This window comes from Cnephaeus nilssonii (genome assembly GCF_951640355.1).
Source record: "Cnephaeus nilssonii genome assembly, chromosome: 2".
Taxonomy (NCBI): Eukaryota; Metazoa; Chordata; class Mammalia; order Chiroptera; family Vespertilionidae; genus Cnephaeus; species Cnephaeus nilssonii.
In genome coordinates, this window is record NC_137073.1 from 15,403,752 (window position 1) to 15,426,055 (window position 22,304).

The window sequence follows — 22,304 nt, forward strand, 5'->3', positions numbered from 1 at the left end:
AAGGTTGAGAACCACTGGTCTAGGGAATCTTCCTGGAAAATGTGCTATGAGCCAGGGGCCCAGCCTCATAATCTCTCCCCACCTCCCCTCCCACATCCTGTTTGCTCTGGCCACATGCAGTTTCTTTTCTATGAAGATGAATCATAGCGGCTGGGAAGCCTAGAGGAAATGGGGGGAGGGAAGGTGAGCTCTTCCCCCAGGCCTGCAGAGGAGACTCTTGAGCCCAAGGCAAAGTCCGGGCCCTGGGACTCCACAGACAACCTCCCATTCATCCACCCCCAGAGTATAGGCCTGGCTCCAGGGCAATTAACCCTCAAGTCTCTTGTTGGCCAGGTGGTCCCTTCTAGGCTGGATCCCTGTGAGGTTGGTACCTGGCTTCCGCCTTGGAGGGCCATTGGCCCTCTCGACCTTACCCGATGAATGTGGGCGGTAGGCTATGTGCAGTTTCCAGGAGATGCCAAGTGAGATGCTAACCTGCTGAACCAGCAGAGTTCTGACTGACAGGGCCAACTGCTGCAGAGACTGGCCTGGCGTCCTGGGACAGCGGTTGCAGGGATTGGAGTCAGAGTTCTCTTCTCATATCATCTGGCCACTTCCCCTCCCCATATTCTGCCTCTCTTAAGCAAGGTGTGCCCTTGCCTGCCCCGTCCCAGTCATAACAGCCCACACTGAACCAGCGTCCAGATGCCCGGAATCCCTTCCCCCGGCCTGCTGCTGTCCACCCAGTGCCCAGATCAGGCCTGAGCACATAGCAGGGGCTCACAGAGCCTGGTGGGGTACTCAAGGTCCAAAATGCTGGACACAAGGCTGCCACGTCACCTCCAGGCTTGGCCCCAACAGCTGTGCTATGGGGTTTTATAGACCACTCGATAATGGCACTCAAAGTTCAAGGCAAGAGATACAGGGTGGAGTTTGTACCCCAAAGGGAACACAGGGAGGAGACAGGGGATGGAGGTAGAGGCTGGATTGAGGGCAGGAAGAGACCAGGCCTGAGAGGACAAGGCTGTGCTTGCCTGGGGGACAGAGACGGAGCATCCAGCTGACTCTGTGGCTGTGTCTCCTTGAACTTATCTTCCCATCATTATTGTTGCTTCGTTGATGCTACATCACAGCCCACAGCCCTCTGGGACTCCGAGGAAGCTGAGGGGTCTGTGCTGCCAAAGCAAAGACTGACCCTGGGCCTGGGGAATATCACTCCTAGATGAGCACATGGCTTAGGCACCTGTGAGGGCGGCCCACCTGCCTGGGTCCTCTATCTCTCATCATCCACCCCACGGCCGCTTGGGCACAGCCTTGCCAGCTCCCCCAATGGCCCTCTTTGCTTCACTCCCCAAAGGCAAATCCACAATAAACTATCGGCCATGGCAACTCCAGGGCTGCTGGGCACCCAAGGACCATTGAGGAACCTGCAGAAACATAGCTTTGGCCCCACAGCCAAGAGAGCCCCGTGGTGGAAGCTGCCGTTCATTAGCCAGGCTGGGCAGAACAAGCAGGAAGGTGCCTGGCAGCTGCCAGGGAAGCATTATAGAGCCAATTCAAATCCCAGTTCTGCAACTTATTGTGTGGCTTTGGACAAATTATTTAACCTCTTTGGGACTGTCTATATGATGGGAGTCACAGCACAGCTACCTCCTGGCCGTTGGGAAGATGTAATAAGATTCTGGATCTGCCTTAGCATAAAATAAAGAATCAACAGAGATTGAGCACTGCCTGGCCACTTCCCTGTCTTCCCTCAGGACTTGGTCCTTCCCCCCACCCCCCACCCCTCGCCTCTCCCCACCCACCCACTCACCCCCCACCCCCCGTATCACCATTGCATTACAGAGGCACCATCTCACTCTCCAGGAGTGCAGGGATTTGTGTCAGTTTGGTTTCCAAGGCAGGTGCCCCATAAACGAATGGATGGGTGAATGAATGAGTTTAGATTAATTACCTATTGCTGCCATAACAAATTATCACACACTTAGTGGCTTAAGACAAGAACACAGATTTACTATCTTGTAGTTCGGTGGCTGGTGGGGGTGTGTGTGTGAGAATGGAGAATGATTGTGTATTAAATAGAGTTTCTGTTTGGGGTGGTGGAAAAGTTTTGGAAATAGGTAGTGGTGATGGTTGAACAACACTGAATGTGTGGGAACCACACCAGAGACGCCTCATAGTCAAGGCCGATTAAAGCACAGAGGCCTTGTTGTCAATACACCAAATGTCCAAGGCCACTCTGCGCCTAGGCCAAGATACCATAAACAGCTGCAAGGCCACGGCGATCTCACGGTAAGCTGTGCCCTTCTGTACCCAAAAAAAGGATTGATGTCCCTGTTGGCAACTAGCCTACTTAGTCTCTGGAGTAATATACAGGTTACCGACCAGCTAGTGGGAGGAAGAAGGCTCGGAAGGGAAAAGGCTAGAGAGCTCAGACGGAGCTGAGAGCTGGTACTGCCACGATGTAAGGCTGAGAGCTCATAGAGAGCTCAGATATGGCCACCATGTTAACCAGCCAGTGTGCTGGGAGAGAAGCTCAGAGGTAGTTACTATGTGAGGCTACAGAGAACAGCCAGTGTGCTGGGCAGGGGAGACAGGAGAAGCTGCCGAGGCTGAGAGCTTAGGTACCGACCGCTACGATGTGAGGCAGTGAGTGTAGGAGGCAGCGTGCGGCTGCTCAGATAATAGCTGTGAGGACAGAGTAATGCTGCTTTGTGGGAGAGATGTACTTGTTAACCAGCCGCTGTCCGGCTGCCTGCCTGTTTGAACTTTGCTGTGAAGAACTGTTTTGTCTGACGGCTATATGGCTACTGGCTTCTGCAATATGCTCATAACCTCTCATGGCTTCTCCGTCTAAGACCCGGCGTCCAAGAAGGTCCAGTCCCTAGGCAGAGGGGCTCGGACCCAACACCTGTAACTAATGAGCAGAGGATAAAGGAGGAACTTGGACTAAGGCCCCAACAGTTCTGGAACCTGCCCTGGCGTAGTCGGGAAGAATTTAGAAGAATTATATGGACTCAGAACAACACAGAGCTCCAGAGCCCTGGCTGGGCTCTTGCTGGCTCTGACAGAATGTAACTAGCGCACACTTAAATATAGTTAAAATGGCAAAAAGAAGTCTCCTTAATTTTGCATGTGTAGGTCTTAGCAGTTTAACAAACAGATGAAAAGTAGATCCTGTAAACATTTCACAAAGAAGATAAATATAAAAAGTAAACTGTTAAGTAAAAACATTCTTTCTATCATACACACACACACACCCTCAGCACACACCCAATCACAGTCCTCTTCAATGACTTAGAATTATGGAATCTTTGACCCCACTTCCTACCACACCCTGGCCCTAAATGTCCAGCTGTTTCTGAGTCTGGATCCGCCAGAGCAGGAGGAGAGCGGTTGGTCTCTTTCTGAAGGTAAGAGCAGGTGACGGGCAGGGGGAACAGGGTAGGACAGCTGCCTCACCAAGATGTGGGAGTCCAACAGGGGGTTCGTTATCCGGAACAGAGAGGCAGGCTTAACCTCAGGGATGGGGTCCTCAGCCAGGGAGGCCTAGATACAGCAGGGAAGTGATTTGCATGCAGGACTCAGATCTTCCTTCTAGAAGGGGCGACTGAGGACAAAGGGTGAGAGCCAGGGTTAGCCGACATTCTAGCCTTGGAATGTGTGCCTTCGGATGTGTGGGGGGGTGTTGGGCAGGGAGTGCCAGTGGGTCAAGGACCCCAGCTGTCCCTTTCTCTGTACCCACTCACCCCACTATCACCTGTCAGATGACCACCCCCCTCAGGTCCTCCCCAGATTTGTCCCATGGCAGGTTCTTATCCATGGGCCCTGTGAGAGCAGTGAGCTGGGGGAGGAGGGGTGTCAGGAATTCTAAGCAGCCAAATGAAATACCTGGTGGACAGGGAAGGGGGACGGGGCTGCTGGTGAGTATCCCCATGTGACCCAGGGAGCAGAGGAGAGGGGCCCAGGGACCCAGGAGCCAAGCCTGGGTTTACAAGGTGTGGGGGGTACAGCCGGAGGGTGCGAAGAGGATGGGCAGGAGGTGGGCAGAGCTGGGCTGGTGGCCACAGGAGCTCCCTCAAAAAGCAGTTTCCCAAGGTGGGTAGGGAGACAGTGTGAGAAAGGCTCACCTGTCTGAATTCAAATAACGGACTCGGAGACAGAAGTCTGGCGAAAATGAGACTTTTAAAACTTTCCCGAGAGCGGGTGTCTGTAGGGGCAGGCACCCCTGAATTAGCTGGCACAGGCAATGTTTATCCTATTGTGTGAGAGTCCCTCCTCCAGGTCCTCTTTGGCTGAGTAGATGGAGTTTACATTCTATCCCATAGCCCTAGGTCTTATTGTGTCCTATTGGGTTTGTTTTTTGTTTGTTTGTTTTTAAATTGGCTGAGGCCTTTTCTAGTTTTCTCCACCTCCCTTTGTCTAGGGCAGCAGTTCTCAACCTCTGGGTCATGATCCCTTTGGGGGTCAAACGACCCTTTCACAGGGGTCACCTAAGACATCCTGCATATCAGATATTTACATTATGATTCATAACAGTAGCAAAATTACAGTTATGAAGTAGCAACGAAAATAATTTTATGGTTGGGAGTCACCACAACATGAGGTACTGTATTAAAGGGTCACGACATTAGGAAGGTTGAGAACCACTGGTCTAGGGAATCTTCCTGGAAAATGTGCTATGAGCCAGGGGCCCAGCCTCATAATCTCTCCCCACCTCCCCTCCCACATCCTGTTTGCTCTGGCCACATGCTGTTTCTTTTCTAAGAAAATGAACCATAGAGGCATGTCTCCTACAATGGGAAGCCCCACCCAGGCTGGGGAGCCTAGAGGAAATGGGGGGAGGGTAGGTGAGCTCTTCCCCGAGGCCTACAGAGGAGACTCCTGAGCCCAAGGCAAAGTCGGGGCCCTGGGACTCCACAGACAACCTCCCATCCATCCACCCCCAGAGTATGGGCCTGGCTCCAGGGCAATTAACCCTCAAGTCTCTGGTTGGCCAGGTGGTCCCCTGTAGGCAGGATGCCTGTGAGGTTGGGACCTGGCTTCTGCCTTGGAGGAACAGATCCCAGAGGCTCTAGGGCAGTGGTCGGCAAACTCATTAGTCAACAGAGCCAAATATCAACAGTACAATGATTGAAATTTCTTTTAAGAGCTAAATTTTTTAAACTTAAACTATATAGGTAGGTACATTGTTATTAACTTAATTAGGGTACTCCTAAGCTGGCCTTCGCTAAAAACTCAAGGGGCCAAAGAGCCTCATGTGGCTCGCGAGCAGCAGTTTGCCGACCACTGTCCTAAGGGAATTGGAGTGTGTGGGAAGGTGACTTGGGTGTTCTCCCCACAGGTGTGAGCTCTGATTCCTTGAGAAGATGGCGGCAGCAGCAAGTTCCATATTCCTCCTCAATTTGGTGAGATTCAGCCAGGCCTGCCCATGCCCAGCCACCAGTTACTGGGACAAACACAGGACTCTGGTCATTTCCCCAACTGAGAGGGTGCACCCAGGACAACTGAGGGCCTATAAGGGGGCCCAGTGCTTCCCCCTGGGCTAAGGCCCCAGGACACATGGGGTGGGGCATCTCAAGCCACAAGCCAGGAATTCTCAGAGGACCCAGGTGATAGGGGCAGAAATAGAACATTGGGGGTTGAAAGGTTCCGAGTTGGGCCAGGGTCGCACAGACCAGACTCAAGGCTCAGTGTAGTCAAAATTATATTTATTCAAGGCGTCTGGGTGCAGAGAGGCTGAGTTTGAGAAAGAAGTCAGCAGCGAATGGGGGAAGGCGCTGGCTTTTTATGTGCTCAGGGAGAGCTGCAGGTGGCTTCGGGTGACACTAGTATCTGGGCTGGGCGGCAGGCGGCTTCTGTTGACCGTGTATCAGGGCTGTGCAAGAGTTTTGGTCTCAGAAGTTCCTGTAAGATATTCTCAAGGGGAATATGTCTTTGCAAAGCTTAGGCTTGCAGAATGAACTTAGTTTCTGCTAAGTTAGAGCCCTATTTCTTTTCTTTTTTAAATATATTTTTATTTATTTCAGAGAGAAAGGGAGAGGAAGGGAGAGATAGAAACATCAATGATGAGAGAGAATCATTGATCGGCTGCCTCCTGCATGCCCCACACCAGGGATCGATCCCGCAACAAAGGCATGTGCCCTTGATTAGAATCGAACCTGAGACTCTTCAGTCTGCAGGCCAACACTCTATTCACTGAGCCAAACTGGCTAGGCCCTATTTCTTGATTAACCCCTTCAGAGACCAACTATAATTGTAAGAAATATATGTATTTTAAAAAATATTTTTATTGATTTCAGAGAGAGATAGAAACATGAATGAGAGAGAATCATTGATCATGCTCTGTTAACCGTGATTGTTTTGTTCTGATAAAGAAGGCACCTTCTAGCCAGGCTGGGAGTTCACCTGGAAATGCAGCCCATCCCCCCATGACCTATGAGGTGGCAGGACCCAGAGGGCCAAGGGCCACCCTGAGGCCACCAGTTGCTCACTACAGGGAGCTGCCTATTATCACAGAAAGATTAACAACCTAGTTGCAGAAACCAGAGCCTCCAGCCCTTTGCATACCACAGCCCTTTGAAAACCCCCCCAGCCTTTGCATACAGCAGGCCTTGGCAAATTTCCAGCCTGTATTACCTGTAAACTGCCCATTTGGCATACCCTTGCCTACTTCCCCATGTAATCTTTGTCCTTCTACCCAATATAAGCAGCTGGCTTATGGTGGGGCGCAGAGCAGATTTCTGTGGATGACTTGCCTTTGTCTTCCTCCATATAGGGAGCAAATGGTGTGAGTTTTTTGGCAGCAGGGCCCGGTGCACTTATAGTAGCTGTGGGCTTTGCAATAGGACTCGTAATAGGAATAGGAATCGGCACCTATTGCTTGATTAAGGTAAGAGCAAGCTTGGGATTAACATCTGGGGAGGTCTGGGGCTGGCTGGGGTGGGAATGGGGGCTGCACATGAGTAAGAGGGAGGGCTGGGGATGGTTTGAAGAAGGCACAGTTCAGATCCCAGAAGGTAGTGGGGCCCTCCATTGGCCTGGAGGTCTGGCAGCCCCTCCAAACTGGCTGCCCATACCCTCCTCCCATTGTCAGCTCTGGGCCCTGTCTGACACGCCCACCTTCTTTTGCAGGCTAGCGGAAACAAGACCCAGAAAATGCATTGACAGGAATCCTTTCCAATCCCCTGGCCAGAAGGAGAAGGCTTCACCTTCCTGGCCAATGTGTGAAGCAACATGCTATACACAGTTTATATTTTGAGTCTCAACAAAGTCAACTTTTGAGCAAAATAAAAATGAATTAAATACACATTTATTGAGTGTGTACTGTGTGCCTGATTCTTCCAGAACCAGACTCTTTATCTCAGGATTCTGGGTCCTTGAGACCCAGCGCCACTACCTCCAGCCCTGGTGTTAGCGGGGAAGGGCATGTAATAAGAATAGAGCCACAGTTGTCTGAGGAATGATACATGAGAAGTTTTCTTACAGACCCTGGAAACTGGAGAATGAAACAGGCCTGTGAAAGACCAGACACCTCAGAGCCTAGATGGGCCCATTACTCAAAGAAAAAAAAACACATTTTGAGAACAGACCCATGACACGTTTTGATATGGTTGCTGCACCTGAACCTGACCCTGGCCCTTTCTGGGAGTTTTTTTCAGGAATGCTGACCACTCTCCGGTCCCAGTGAAGGGGAAAATAAGACATTGGGGGGGTAGGGATGGGGGTGGGGGGGCTAGCTATCTGAATCTGTGCCAGTAATCTGCATTGTGATGCACACTCTTGCTTGCTGATATCTCCATTCTTATCTGTCCTGCCTTGCAGAACCTGTTTCCAGAACACTCCCATTTTACAGAGGCCATAAACCATGAACCATATACAACTCCCTAAGGGGGTTGGCGAAAGCTGGCGCCAGACAGGCCTCTGAGTGTAATCTCACTTGCCCCATCCCAACTCACAGGAGGCTGCAAAGCCCCTGAAAAGTCTGGAAGCCTGACCCATATTTGGGGGACAAAGGAACTAAGGGTATAAAGGGAAAGCTTCATCCCTATTCATCACTCAGGATTTGGAGACCGACTCCCCAGAGTCACAGTGTTACAGAAGACCAAAGAAATACCAAGCACGCTTCCTAGAGAAAGGGAGGTGAGAGGTTTGCGACCGCTGGAAACAAGACAGAGTCCAGGCGATTAAAAGGTGGGAGGTTTTAATCTTGCGCTCCCGGGCGAAACTCGCTGGTCCGAGGTGGGCCAGGGAAGTTCCCGCCAAAAAGGGGGCATAGGTACTTCTTTTATACAGCTGTTTAGTGGGGGGAGGGGGGCGGCCATGAGAGGTGTGGAATTACTGCCTCAGGCCAGGGGTCTAGGAAGGCAGTTATCTTTGTCACCTTCTACCTTGCAGATGCTTGCATGGGCTCTGGACTTCCCCCCTGCCTCGACCTAACATCCTGGCCTTTTGGTGAAAGGGGCGCCGAAATCGTCCTGTCTACTTCCTGCTGGCTAGGGTAAGGCAGAGGCGGGTCAGAGGGCAGCCGAGTGTAGGGATGGAGCAGGAGCTGGTTTACAGTCACCCAAGATATTTCCGCGATCCTGGAGCAGATGAATTTGAGGAGGCAGGGAGCTAGGGGAAAAAAGACACAGATGAGAATTAGGGGCCCTATCAGCGGTAGGATCCAGGTAGCTAAAGCGCTTTGGAGCCAGCCGAAAAGAGAGTTGTCCTGGGAGTGTCTTGCACGTAATTCTTCACTCAGCTTAGTCAGGGTCTGCACGTTCTGTTCCACCACTCCGGACTCGTTGATGTAGTAGCAGCACTCTTCTTGAAGGAACATGCAGGTTCCTCCTCTTTCAGCAGAAAGAAGGTCTAAGGCCCTTCGGTTCTGCAGGGCTATTTGGACTTCCGATGTTACTTGCCGCTGCAGGGAGGCTAAGGAGGTAGTAGTAGACTCCAGGGCTATCTGGAGTCTGTCATTGAAATCCTGAGCAGAGATTACGCTGTTCCCGAGGGCCCCCTCAGCGAGGCCTATTGAGGCAGCGATACTTACCCGCAACATGACAGGGAGGAAGGCGGCCCTGCGGGCCCAGGGGTGGGATGAAGGGAGCAACCAGGCAAGCTCCGACTCTCCATACAAGGTTAGCTGGGGAACTACTGTGACCCCGAAGCAAGGCCCGGGGTCAGAGGAGTTTATGCAGTTGCTTAAGGTGCCATTGCACCAAAAGAAGGTACCCGGGCTGGCCTTGGTGGGACTGGCTGCAGTGTGGTTTTGGTACAGTTCCAAGTGACCTGTCCCACAGTTACCGGGTTGCTGGTCTGGTAGCATATCCAGGGGGCAAGGTGGGTTCTGGAGTTTCGGGTTCCTAGAGGGGAATGCCAGCCAGGGGAGGTTGACATTCACCTTGTCCTTGGGTTCCCGGAGGAGTCATGAGTGGGATGGCAGCCAGCAAAGGTCTTTGGAGAGAGACACATAAAAAGCAGTGCGAGACATTGGGCAGGGTGCGGGTCTCGTTAAGTAATAGTAGAGTGTGTTGGATAAGTTGGAGCCAAGAAGACAGGACTTCTACCCGGGGGGAATCAGGCAGCTTCCCTTTAAGGGAATGTTCGGCCTGTAGGATGCTGTTGGAGACCTGGATTTGGGTCTCCTGGGCCATGACATATTCCCGGGAGATGTAGTTGGTCCCTGAAGGGGTTGAGCTCCAACCACTCCCATATAGTTTTCCCATAACGCCTGCAACCCATTGCTAGTCCCAGGGGTCCCGGACCCTGATGTTGAAGGTCCTGTCCTTCCAAAAAAAGGGAACAGACCTGACCTCATTGTAGGCATCATGGATGACACAGCCTGACCAGCGGCAACCCCCATAGGTGTTGACGTCTCGATTACACCTGTCTGGGTTCCGCTGGTCGTAAGCAAAGCAGGCATATGGTCGGCCACCATTGGACACTGACTGGAGGTCAACAGCAATCAGGATCTCCACCTGGCATCCGACCAGAGGGCAGTCCTGAGATCCTATTAGGACTGCCCTCTGGTTGGATGCCAGGCGGAGATCCTGATTTTCTGGAAGGACAGGACCTTCAACATCAGGGTCCAGGACCCCTGGGACCAGCGATGGGTTGCGGGCGTTATGGGAAAACTATATGGGGGTGGTTGGAGCTCGACCCCTTCAGGGACCATCTACATCTCCCGGGAATATGTCATGGTCCAGGAGACCCAAATCCAGGTCTCCAACAGCATCCTACAGGCCGAACATTCCCTTAAAGGGAAGCTGCCTGATTCCGCCCGGGTAGAAGTCCTGTCTTCTTGGCTCCAACTTATCCAACACACTCTACTATTCCTTAACGAGACCCACACCCTGCCCAATGTCTCGCACTGCCGGGTGACCTGTGTGCTGTCCTGGTAGTAGGTTTTATGGACCTTGAACCTCCACACATAAGCAGGTGGGGGTGGGTGTAGGTTGCCCAGGGCTGGGAGGAGAAGGAGGAGGGGGAGGGCAGCTAAGGCGGACCTTAGTGGGGCCCAACACCTCACATTTATAGAAGTCATGCTGCTCCGGGGTCCTCTTGAGTCTGGAGAGATGGTGCCACGATGGATCTCCAAGTAGTTTGGCTGCGGTGGGGGTTGTGATGATTACTGTGTGAGGTCCCGTCCACCTGGGTTCCAAGGCCTTGGGATGTAGATTCTTAAGGAGAACTGAGTCCCCGGGCTGGAGGGGTGATCCTTGAGAGCCTTGGTCGGCTGGTTCGGGCCTGGGCAGAAACCTGTCAGTGTGTTCCTGGAGCAGCTGCCTGAGTAGAGACAGGTATGGAAGATAAGTAGCCAGGAGAGGAGGGTCAGTAGGGAGACGATGGTTGAGCAAGAAGGGTCTCCCATATAGGAGTTCAAAAGGGCTTAAGAAGGTGGGGCTTCTTGGTGAAGCCCAGATTCTGGTCAGGGCCATGGGCAGGAGATCCGGCCAGAAGCTGCGAATTTCTAGAGAGAGTTTTGTTAGATGGTCTTTAAGGAGGCCATTGGCCCTCTCGACCTTACCCGATGATTGTGGGTGGTAGGGTATGTGCAGTTTCCAGGAGATGCCAAGTGAGATGCTAACCTGCTGAACGACCCTTGATATAAAAGCCGGGCCGTTGTCTGATTGTATGGAGGTGGGGAGACCGAACCTTGGGATTATGTGTGTTATTAGGGTCTCAGCCACTACGTCAGCAGTTTCCTTGCGGGTAGGGAAGGCCTCTACCCACCCTGTCAGGGTGTCTACCATGGTAAGCAGATATTTGGTCTTCTTGTGGGGAAGCATATGGGTGAAGTCTACCTGCCAGTCCTGCCCTGGTAGGTGTCCCCTCATTTGATGGGTAGGAGAGTTGGGGCGCATTCCTCCCTGGGGTGAGACAGCTGCACACGTGGAGCAGGAGGAGCAGACGCTCATGACTGCCTCTCGCAGTGTGGGCGAGGTGAAGAGGGGTTCGAGGAACCTCCAAAGTGCCAGTGGTCCAATGTGCAATGACTGGTGGACCTGTTGGGCAATGGCTCCTACCTGAGCCTTGGGAAGGGCGATCTTGTTATTTATGAAGATCCATCCCTCAGGACCAGAAGAGCCTCCCCTTTGTAGGAGTTTATTTTTTTTCTTCTTCTGTATCCTGAGGGGTAATGGAGGGAAGGGAAAGATACAGGACCAGAGCTGGGGACCCTTCACCCTGAGTTAAACCTCTGGCCACCGCGTCTGCTCGGGCATTTCCCCGCGTAACCATCGAGGAGTCAGTGTGATGGCCTCGGCAGTGCACGATGGCTACCTGGGAGGGAAGCTGTGCAGTGATGGCGAACCTATGACACGCGTGTCAGCACTGACACGCGTAGCCATTTCTGATGACACGCGGCCGCATGCCGAGGATGAAACATTTGCTGCTCCTGAGGATGAAACATTTGCGACTAGAGTCTTGCAGTTAGTTTTTTCCTCAAAGTGACACACTACCCGAGTTATGCTCAGTTTTTTGGCGAAGTTTGACACACCAAGCTCAAAAGGTTGCCCATCACTGGTGTAGGTTGTAGTCCCACAGAGGAGAAAAATACCCGGTGGAGGGCAGGCTAAGGGAGGGGGTAAATTTATAGACTGTGCACAGTAGTAAGGTGCAGGGGTAGTTGAGGTAGTAGTTTGAGAAGTGTTTGTTAAACAGGTAGTATTATCCGTATTAAAGAGAGAGATGTTGTACAGGGTGCGTTGAGGTCTGGTATAGGTAAGAGTTACGTTAGTGATCCAATAGTTTGGGGTTGGAGTGGCTATGATGAGGGTTAGAGCCAGTGACAGACAAATCCAGCAGGATGTAGAGAAGGAGGGATTGATGTTAGAGAGTAGATGGAAAGTTGTGTTGATGAGGGTGGGCAAAGGAGTAGGTCCAGAGTTCATAGGGCGAGAGAGAATGTCCTTTAGTGGGGGAGGGATAGGTCGGGGATTAATATAGGTTTTGATAAAGACAATTATACCCCCGGGATCCCTACCTCCCCCATCTATTCTAATTCCTGCTGGCTGAGCCTGGTTCCAGAGTGAGTCTGCTGGGTTTGATATGGTCAAGCTGACAGGGTTACACGTAAGGGGATCACAGTCCGGAGGGGGTCTGAGGTTTACTAGCAGGCTACGTAAAGCACCAGAGTGGTAGTAGGAGCAAGGCCAATATGGACAGTAAAACTCCCCTATGTTGTCACAATTCCCCTTTCTGGTGGTATTTCATACATAGACATTTGTGGTTGGTGGCATAGCTCCGATGCCACCCACCGCAGCTAGACCACCCCGGGGCCATGGCCACACAGGCATTGACATAGAGAGTGACACTGGAGGATTTCCCATCCCAGACAGTAGAATTGATGACCCTCTCATCATCCCAGGCCCGTTTTACCTGAAAAGACCAGAAACCTACATTGGTGTATTCATTGTTAGTCGCTTGTAGGAGGACTATGGTGAGGAGACAAGACATATAAAAAGGAATTTGAAAACCTGAGCTTCTTCTGGAGTAAAGAATTGGAGGGTCCCTTGCCAGGTAAGATGCACTAGCCATGAATGTAAGTCTTCCGGGGAAGCAGATCTCGGTCTCCACCAGGACCAGTCCTCCAAGATACACTGTGAATTCGGGGGCAGAGATTCACAGGAGAGCGGACTTTGATAGTAGTGGGCTGGACGAGGGTCGCAGCAGCATGATTTCCCCAAGAGACTGGTTGGTGAAGTCTCAAGAGCGATCCTGTTGAGTGACTTGGGAGGTAAAAGCTGGTCCTGAGGCTGCCATAGCATCACTTGTCTGGTTTTGCTGCTTTTCTGGGCCTGGAGCTGAAAGACAACTGAAGCTTAGATGTTATTTTTAGGGGGGGAAAAGAGTAGGGGTTTCAGTTGCCTCACTAGTGATATGAAAGGGGAGAATAGGTTACCCAGGGGGTGAGGTGGTTGTTTTCCCAGTTTTGCCCCTTGCTGGGCATCCACATATTTGTTGCAGGTCCTGAGACAGGGTTTCAAAATAGGTAGAGCAGTAGTTAAGCTCCCTATGGCTCTTAACCCTGCTGTGATGCCCAGGGTTATGAGGAGAGGGATGATCTGGACTCCTCTTTTGTGTCAGATATGATAGGTCACGTGGACAGGTAAAGACTGATTATTGGGGGCTGCATCTACATTGGGTGAGAGACGTGAGTACAGGTTCCTGTCCAGCTGATGGGGAGACAGATGTATGTGTTTTCCTCACAGAGGAAGAAGAATCCCTGATCACGGAGACAAGCTGATAGGTGTAAGGATAAGAGGTGGACTAAAGGGTACGAGGTTCCTTTTTCTAGTTCCGCACTCCAGGCTGAGAGGGTAGTCGCCATGGTACTACCAAGAAGGGGTGACAGATGGGTGGTTGAGATTTTGCTGCAGTGAAAGTGGCAGGGGATGTTAGAATGGGCTGTTATCCAAGGGAAAAGGGAAAGGGAAGGAAAGGAGCCGTGGAAGCCAGGGACCTGGATGGTTGGATAAGAAGTCAGACAGACGGGCTGAGCTGCCGCTCGCTGGCTTAACTTCTTATTTTTACTGAACTTAATCCTGGCTGTTTTTACTTTTAAACTTAAACGCATCTTATTTTCAAGAAAATATACATTCAACAAAGTACAAGAGACCTTCTGTCAGGCGAATTAGAACATGTCTAGCAATCAATGTTTCAGTATTGTATGCTATTTTTAAATATTTAGATGTTTATCACTTAACCCAGCAATGCTCTCCGATTGATCTTTCACATACAGGAATCAACCAATCGATGTAGATGATTCTCACATCGATGTTTCTCTCTGTTTCTCTTCCTCTCTCTCTCAAATCAACAAAAACATATCCTTGGGTGAGGATTTAAAAAAATGAAATAGTGAAAGAGATGTACAGGGCAAGGTATGGGGGAAGGGACATGAGCTTCCATGCTCTCCCAGCACCTCCACATGTTCACCAACCTGGATGCTCTCCAGATCCTGTAGTTCAAGGACTTTAATGGCAGCTTCAACCCATAGTCACCATCAACCCCAAGGGATGGAGTTGAAAGTTCCAAGTTCTTTATATATACATATTTTAAAATATATTTTATTTAATACATTTTATTGATTTCAGAGAAGAAGAGAGATAGGAGCATCCATGATGAGCGTGAATCCTCGATCAGCTGCTTCCTGCACACCTCCTACAGGGAATTGAATTGTGACCTCCTGGTTCATAGATTCAACCCCTGAGCCATGCTGGCTGGGCAAAAGTTTCAAGATCTAACCAAGCCTTGCTCTATCAGGTGACCAGCCCCCATCCAGTGTTACCACATGAGAACAAAAGACATTCCTGTCACCCAAGAAATTCCAAGGGGTTTAGAAACTGTGTCAGGATCTGGAGCCAAAGAGCAAATATTAGAACCAAAATTTATCCCAGTGCCCCTATCACTCAGGAAATTACAGGGGCTTTAGGAGCTCTGTGTCAGGAACCACAGGCACAGACCAAATAGATATTTCTCATTATGTCACAGGGTTCTCATACCTCCTGGCCCCCTCAGCCTGGAAAGCCAGCCACTAGCATGTTCATTAGATGGTGTTCCTAAGGTTTCCCCTTCCTGGCGCCCTTGACCTGAAAGGGAGCGTGGGACCTCCACCATGGACAAGGCCACCATCACCTCCACCCGGTGTCCTCTTCTCTGGCCATCACTGCCGCTTATCAATTTTCAGTTCATAAGACAGTCCAATGGTACACACACACACACACACACACACACACACACACACACGCTTACACACTGGCCTCAGGATAAAACCCGACCCTCCAGATGCAGACACAGCTGATTCAGGGGTCTCTAGCCCTGCACCTGCCAGGCAGGGCAACCTCCAGCCCCAGGTAGGCAAGCACTCTCCACCGTCCTGTCCCCCTGCCCAGATGGGCCAGATAGCAAGGGGCTCAGCCACGCCATCTGCATCCAGCGCAGTGGGAGACCTTTCCTGTGGAAAAAGGGCCGGCCTTGGGCCCACCCTGCTTGGAGGCTGGGGCGGCTGACTAGAAGCGGCGCGCCTCCTGTGTGATTGGTTAAGGAGCACACTGGGATTTCTCTGTTGATCCTGAGTTGGAAGCAGAGGCCAAAAATAGAGAAGCTGTGGTCACTGGCAGAGTTCTGACTGACAGGGCCAACTGCTGCAGAGACTGGCCTGGCGTCCTGGGACAGCGGTTGCAGGGATTGGAGTCAGAGTTCTCTTCTCATATCATCTGGCCACTTCCCCTCCCCATATTCTGCCTCTCTTAAGCAAGGTGTGCCCCTTCCTGCCCCGTCCCAGTCATAACAGCCCACACTGAACCAGCGTCCAGATGCCCGGAATCCCTTCCCCCGGCCTGCTGCTGTCCACCCAGTGCCCAGGTCAGGCCTGAGCACATAGCAGGGGCTCACAGAGCCTGGTGGGGTACTCAAGGTCCAAAATGCTGGACACTGGGCTGCCACGTCACCTCCAGGCTTGGCCCCAACAGCTGTGCTATGGGGTTTTATAGACCACTCGATAATGGCACTCAAAGTTCAACGCAAGGAATGCAGGGTGGAGTTTGTACCCCAAAGGCAACACAGGGAGGAGACAGGGGGTGGAGGTAGAGGCTGGATTGAGGGCAGGAAGAGACCAGGCCTGAGAGGACAAGGCTGTGCTTGCCTGGGGGACAGAGACGGAGCATCCAGCTGACTCTGGCTGTGTCTCCTTGAACTTATCTTCCCATCATTATTGTTGCTTCGTTGATGCTACATCACAGCCCACAGCCCTCTGGGACTCCGAGGAAGCTGAGGGGTCTGTGCTGCCAAAGCAAAGACTGACCCTGGGCCTGGGGAATATCACTCCTAGATGAGCACATGGCTTAGGCACCTGTGAGGGCGGCCCACCTGCCTGGGTCCTCTACCTCTCATCGTTCACCCCACGGCCTCTTGGGCACAGCCTTGCCAGCTCCCCCAATGGCCCTCTTTGCTTCACTCCCCAAAGGCAAATCCACAATAAACTATCAGCCATGGCAACTCCCAAGGACCATTGAGGAACCTGCAGAAACATAGCTTTGGCCCCACAGCCAAGAGAGCCCCATGGTGGAAGCTGCCGTTCATTAGCCAGGCTGGGCAGAACAAGCAGGAAGGTGCCTGGCAGCTGTAAGGGGAGCATTATAGAGCCAGTTCAAATCCCAGTTCTGCAACTTATTGTGTGGCTTTGGGCAAATTATTTAACCTCTTTGGGACTGTCTATATGATGGGAGTCACAGCACAGCTACCTCCTGGCCGTTGGGAAGATGTAATGAGATTCTGGATCTGCCTTAGCATAAAATAAAGAATCAACAGAGATTGAGCACTGCCTGGCCACTTCCCTGTCTTCCCTCAGGACTTGGTCCTTCCTCCCCCCCACCCCTCGCCTCTCCCCACCCACCCACTCACCCCCCACCCCCTGTATCACCATTGCATTACAGAGGCACCATCTGACTCTCCAGGAGCGCAGGGATTTGTGTCAGGTTGGTTTCCAAGGCAGGTGCCCCATAAACGAATGGATGGGTGAATGAATGAGTTTAGATTAATTACCTATTGCTGCCATAACAAATTAGCACACACTTACTGGCTTAAGACAAGAACACAGATTTACTATCTTGTAGTTCTGTGGCTGGTGGAGGGTGGCGGGGGGCAGGGGTGAGAATGGAGAATGATTGTGTATTAAATAGAGTTTCTGTTTGGGGTGGTGGAAAAGTTTTGGAACTAGATAGTGGTGATGGTTGAACAACACTGAATGTGTGGGAACCACACCAGAGACGCCTCATAGTCAAGGCCGATTAAAGCACAGAGGCCTTGTTGTCAATACACCAAATGTCCAAGGCCACTCTGCGCCTAGGCCAAGATACCATAAACAGCTGCAAGGCCACGGCGATCTCACGGTAAGCTGTGCCCTTCTGTAGCCAAAAAAAGGATTGATGTCCCTGTTGGCAACTAGCCTACTTAGTCTCTGGAGTAATATACAGGTTACCGACCAGCTAGTGGGAGGAAGAAGGCTCGGAAGGGAAAAGGCTAGAGAGCTCAGACGGAGCTGAGAGCTGGTACTGCCACGATGTAAGGCTGAGAGCTCATAGAGAGCTCAGACATGGCCACCATGTTAACCAGCCAGTGTGCTGGGAGGGAAGCTCAGAGGTAGTTACTATGTGAGGCTACAGAGAACAGCCAGTGTGCTGGGCAGGGGAGACAGGAGAAGCTGCCGAGGCTGAGAGCTTAGGTACCGACTGCTACGATGTGAGGCAGTGAGTATAGGAGGCAGCGTGCGGCTGCTCAGATAATAGCTGTGAGGACAGAGACTAATGCTGCTTTGTGGGAGAGATGTACATGTTGACCAGCCGCTGTCCGGCTGCCTGCCTGTTTGAACTTTGCTGTGAAGAACTGTTTTGTCTGACGGCTATATGGCTACTGGCTTCTGCAATATGCTCATAACCTCTCATGGCTTCTCCGTCTAAGACCCGGCGTCCAAGAAGGTCCAGTCCCTAGGCAGAGGGGCTCGGACCCACCACCTGTAACTAATGAGCAGAGGATAAAGGAGGAACTTGGACTAAGGCCCCAACAGTTCTGGAACCTGCCCTGGCTTAGTCGGGAAGAATTTAGAAGAATTATATGGACTCAGAACAACACAGAGCTCCAGAGCCCTGGCTGGGCTCTTGCTGGCTCTGACAGAATGTAACTAGCGCACACTTAAATATAGTTAAAATGGCAAAAAGAAGTCTCCTTAATTTTGCATGTGTAGGTCTTTGCAGTTTAACAAACAGATGAAAAGTAGATCCTGTAAACATTTCACAAAGAAGATAAATATAAAAAGTAAACTGTTAAGTAAAAGCAGTCTTTCTATCATACTCACACACACGCCCCCTCACACACCCAATCACAGTCCTCTTCAATGACTCAGAATTATGGAATCTTTGACCTCACTTCCTACGACACCCTGGCCCTAAACGTCCAGCTGTTTCTGAGTCTGGATCCGCTAGAGCAGGAGGAGAGCGGTTGGTCTCTTTCTGAAGGTAAGAGCAGGTGACGGGCAGGGGGAACAGGGTAGGACAGCTGCCTCACCAAGATGTGGGAGTCCAACAGGGGGTTCGTTATCGGCTTAGCCTCAGGGAATTGGGTCCTCAGCCAGGGAGGCCTAGTTACAGCAGGGAAGTGATTTGCATGCAGGACTCAGATCTTCCTTCCAGAAGGGGCGACTGAGGACAAAGTTTGAGAGCCTGGCCTTGGAATGTGTGCCTTCGGATGTGTGTGGGGGGGAGTTGGGCAGGGAGTGTCAGTGGGTCAAGGACCCCAGTTGTCCCTTTCTCTGTACCCACTCACCCCACTATCACCTGTCAGATGACCACCCCCTCAGGTCCTCCCCAGATTTGTCCCATGGCAGGTTCTTAGGACCCATGGGCCCTGTGAGAGCAGTTAGCTGGGGGAGGAGGGGTGTCAGGAATTCTGAGCAGCCAGATGAAATACCTGGTGGACAGGGAAGGGGGTCGGGGCTGCTGGTGAGTATCCCCATGTGACCCAGGGAGCAGAGGAGAGGGGCCCAGGGACCCAGGAGCCAAGCCTGGGTTTACAAGGTGTGGGGGGTACAGCCGGAGGGTGTGAAGAGGATGGGCAGGAGGTGGGCAGAGCTGGGCTGGTGGCCACAGGAGCTCCCTCAAAAAGCAGTTTCCCAAGGTGGGTAAGGAGACAGTGTGAGAAAGGCTCACCTGTCTGAATTCAAATAACGGACTCGGAGACAGAAATCTGGCGAAAACGAGACTTTAAAACGTTCTCGAGAGCGGGTGTCTGTTGGTGCAGGCACCCCTGAATTAGCTGGCACAGGCAATGTTTATCCTATTGTGTGAGAGTCCCTCCTCCAGTTCCTCTTTGGCTGAGTATATGGAGTTTACATTCTATCCCATAGGTCCCTAGGTCTTATTGTGTCCTATTGTTTTTTTGTTTTTTTTTTGTTTTTTTTTAAGGGCTGAGGCCTTTTCTAGTGGTCCCCACCTCCCTTTGTCTAGAGAATCTTCCTGGAAAATGTGCTACTAAGCCAGGAGCTCAGCTCTCATATCCTTTCCCCACCTCCCCTCCCACATCTCCTTTGCTCTGGCCACCTGCAGTTTCTTTTCTATGAAGATGTACCCTAGGGCCAGGTCTCCTACAACAGGAAGCCCCACCCAGGCTGGGGAGCCTAGAGGCAATGGGGGGAGGGTAGGTGAGCTCTTCCCCCAGGCCTGCAGAGGAGACTCCTGAGCCCAAGGCAAAGCCTGGCCCTGGGACTCCACAGACAACCCCCCACCCCCAGAGAATGGCCCTGGTCCAGGGCAATTAACCCTCAGGTCTCTTGTTGGCCAGGTGGTCCCCTCTAGGCAGGATCCCTGTGAGGTTGGGACCTGGCTTCCGCCTTGGAGGAGCAGATCCCAGAGGCCCTCGGGGAATTGGAGTGTGTGGGAAGGTGACTTGGGTGTTCTCCCCACAGGTGTGAGCTCTGTTTTTTGAGGAGAAGAAGATGAGTAATGTAAGTTCCATACTCGTCCTCAAATTTGGTGAGATTCAGCCAGGCCTGGCCATGCCCAGCCACCAGTTACTGGGACAAACACAGGACTCTGGTCATTTCCCCCACTGAGAGGGTGCACCCAGGACAACTGAGGGCCTATAAGGGGGCCCAGTGCTTCCCCCTGGGCTAAGGCCCCAGGACACATGGGGTGGGGCATCTCAAGCCACAGGCCAGGAATTCTCAGAGGACCCAGGTGATAGGGGCAGAAATAGAACATTGGGGGTTGAAAGGTTCCGAGTTGGGCCAGGGTTGCACAGAACCCACTCAGGGCTCAGTGTAGTCAAAATTATATTTATTCAAGGCGTATGGGTGCAGAGAGGCTGAGTTTGAGAAAGAAGTCAGCAGCGATTGGGGGAGGGAGCAGGCTTTTTATGTGCTCAGGGAGAGCTGCAGGTGGCTTCAGGTGACACTAGCATCTGGGCTGGGCTGCAGGCAGCTTCTGTTGACCCTGTATCAGGGCTGTGCAAGAGTTTTGGTCTCAGAAGTTCCTGTAAGATATTCTCAAGGGAATATGTTTTTGTAAAGCTTAGGCTTACAGAACAAACTTAGTTTCTGCTAAGTTAGAGCCCTATTTCTTTTCTTTTTAAAATATATTTTTATTGATTTCAGAGAGTAATGGAGAGAGAGAGATAGAAACATCAATGATGAGAGAGAATCATTGATCGGCTGCCTCCTGCATGCCCCACACTGAGGATCAAGGCCACAACCCAGGCATGTGCCCTTGACCAGAACTGAACCTGGGACCCTTCAGTCTGCAGTCCCACACTCTATCCACTGAGCCAAACCAGCTAGGGCTGTAAGAGATATTAATCACGCTCTGTTAACCGTGATTGTTTTGTTCTGATTAAAGAAGGCACCTTCTAGCCAGGCTGGGAGTTCACCTGGAAATGCAGCCCATCCCCCCCATGACCTATGAGGTGGCAGGACCCAGAGGGCCAAGGGCCACCCTGAGGCCACCAGTTGCTCACTACAGGGAGCTGCCTATTATCACGGAAAGATTAACAACCTACTTGCAGAAACCAGAGCCTCCAGCCCTTTGCATACCACAGCCCTTTGAAGACCCCCCAGCCTTTGCATACAGCAGGCCTTTGCAAATCTCCAGCGATATTACCTGTAAACTGCCCATTTGGCATACCCTTGCCTACTTCCCCATGTAATCTTTGTCTTTCTACCCAATATAAGCAGCTGGCTTATGGTGGGGCGCAGAGCAGATTTCTGTGGATGACCTGTCCCTTTCTTCCTCCATATAGGAAAGAGAGTCCTGTATACTAGCCAAGGGCATATTAATAGGAATCGTAATAGGAATATTAATCTGCACCTTTTGCTTTATTATGGTAAGAGCAAGTTTGGGATTAACATCTGGGGAGGTCTGGGGCTGGCTGGGGGTGGGGATGGGGGCTGCACATGAGTAAGAGGGAGGTCTGGGGATCGTTTGAAGGAGGCACAGTTCAGATCCCAGAAGGTAGTGGGGCCCTCCATTGGCCTGGAGGTCTGGCAGCCCCTCCAAACTGGCTGCCCATACCCTCCTCCCATTGTCAGCTCTGGGCCCTGTCTGACACGCCCACCTTCTTTTTCAGATCAGCGAAAAAGACCAGAAAATGTATTGACAGGAATCCTTTCCAATCTCCTGGCCAGAAGGAGAAGGCTCCACCTTCCTGGGGAATGTGTGAAGCAACATGCTATACACAGTTTATATTTTGAATCTCAACAAAGTCAACTTTTGAGCAAAATAAAAATGAATTAAATACACATTTATTGAATGTTGTTAACGAAAAAAAACCATTGAAACCTGTAAAGAATTTTAGTGAGTTTATTTGAGCCAAACTGTCGACATATGCCGGGAAGCAGAACCTCAATGAATTGAGATTATGCTCCGAAGAATGGTGGGTTACATCTGTATTTATGCATTGCCATCAAAGGAGGGACATAGGTGGGCTACATGAAATTCATTGGATAAAGTCAAATGGTGGGAAACCCCTGGGATTGGACAAAAAGTAAAATGATGGACACATACTTAGGTGGGTACAGGAACAGTTAACATGATAATGAAGGAATTTGAGGCATCTGTCCTGGCGCCTACCACATTTGGTTGTGCCCCAGGGGCTCCAGCAAAAGAAGGAAGTTACAAGTTACCCAGACATCTCACAGATATGTTATCTTAGAGACAAAAAGGCAAATGGGCTCAGTAAAGAAGATCCAAGTTGATCTTTGTCAGGGAAGATAGCAGCCTAGGAATGACTGCCCACTATAACCTGTTTGTAGTTAAATATTTAATTTTCAAACCATCCTTTGTGGTTATTCC

General features: G+C 51.3%; 2 long non-coding RNA genes across 2 annotated transcripts in view; both read left to right on the forward strand.

The window, feature by feature from the left end:
• The first annotated feature begins 3,334 nt into the window (after positions 1-3,334).
• LOC307105979 overlaps positions 3,335-22,304 on the forward strand; it is a 30,314-nt gene continuing 11,344 nt past the window's right edge. The window contains exon 1 of the long non-coding RNA XR_013814074.1: positions 3,335-3,392. This is a non-coding gene — a long non-coding RNA (uncharacterized lncRNA). The remainder of the gene's footprint in view (positions 3,393-22,304) is intronic.
• On the forward strand, positions 18,402-21,751 carry LOC307105986. Its single transcript, XR_013814077.1, has 4 exons — positions 18,402-18,479; positions 19,925-19,963; positions 21,253-21,336; positions 21,580-21,751. It is a non-coding gene; the product is annotated as an uncharacterized lncRNA (long non-coding RNA).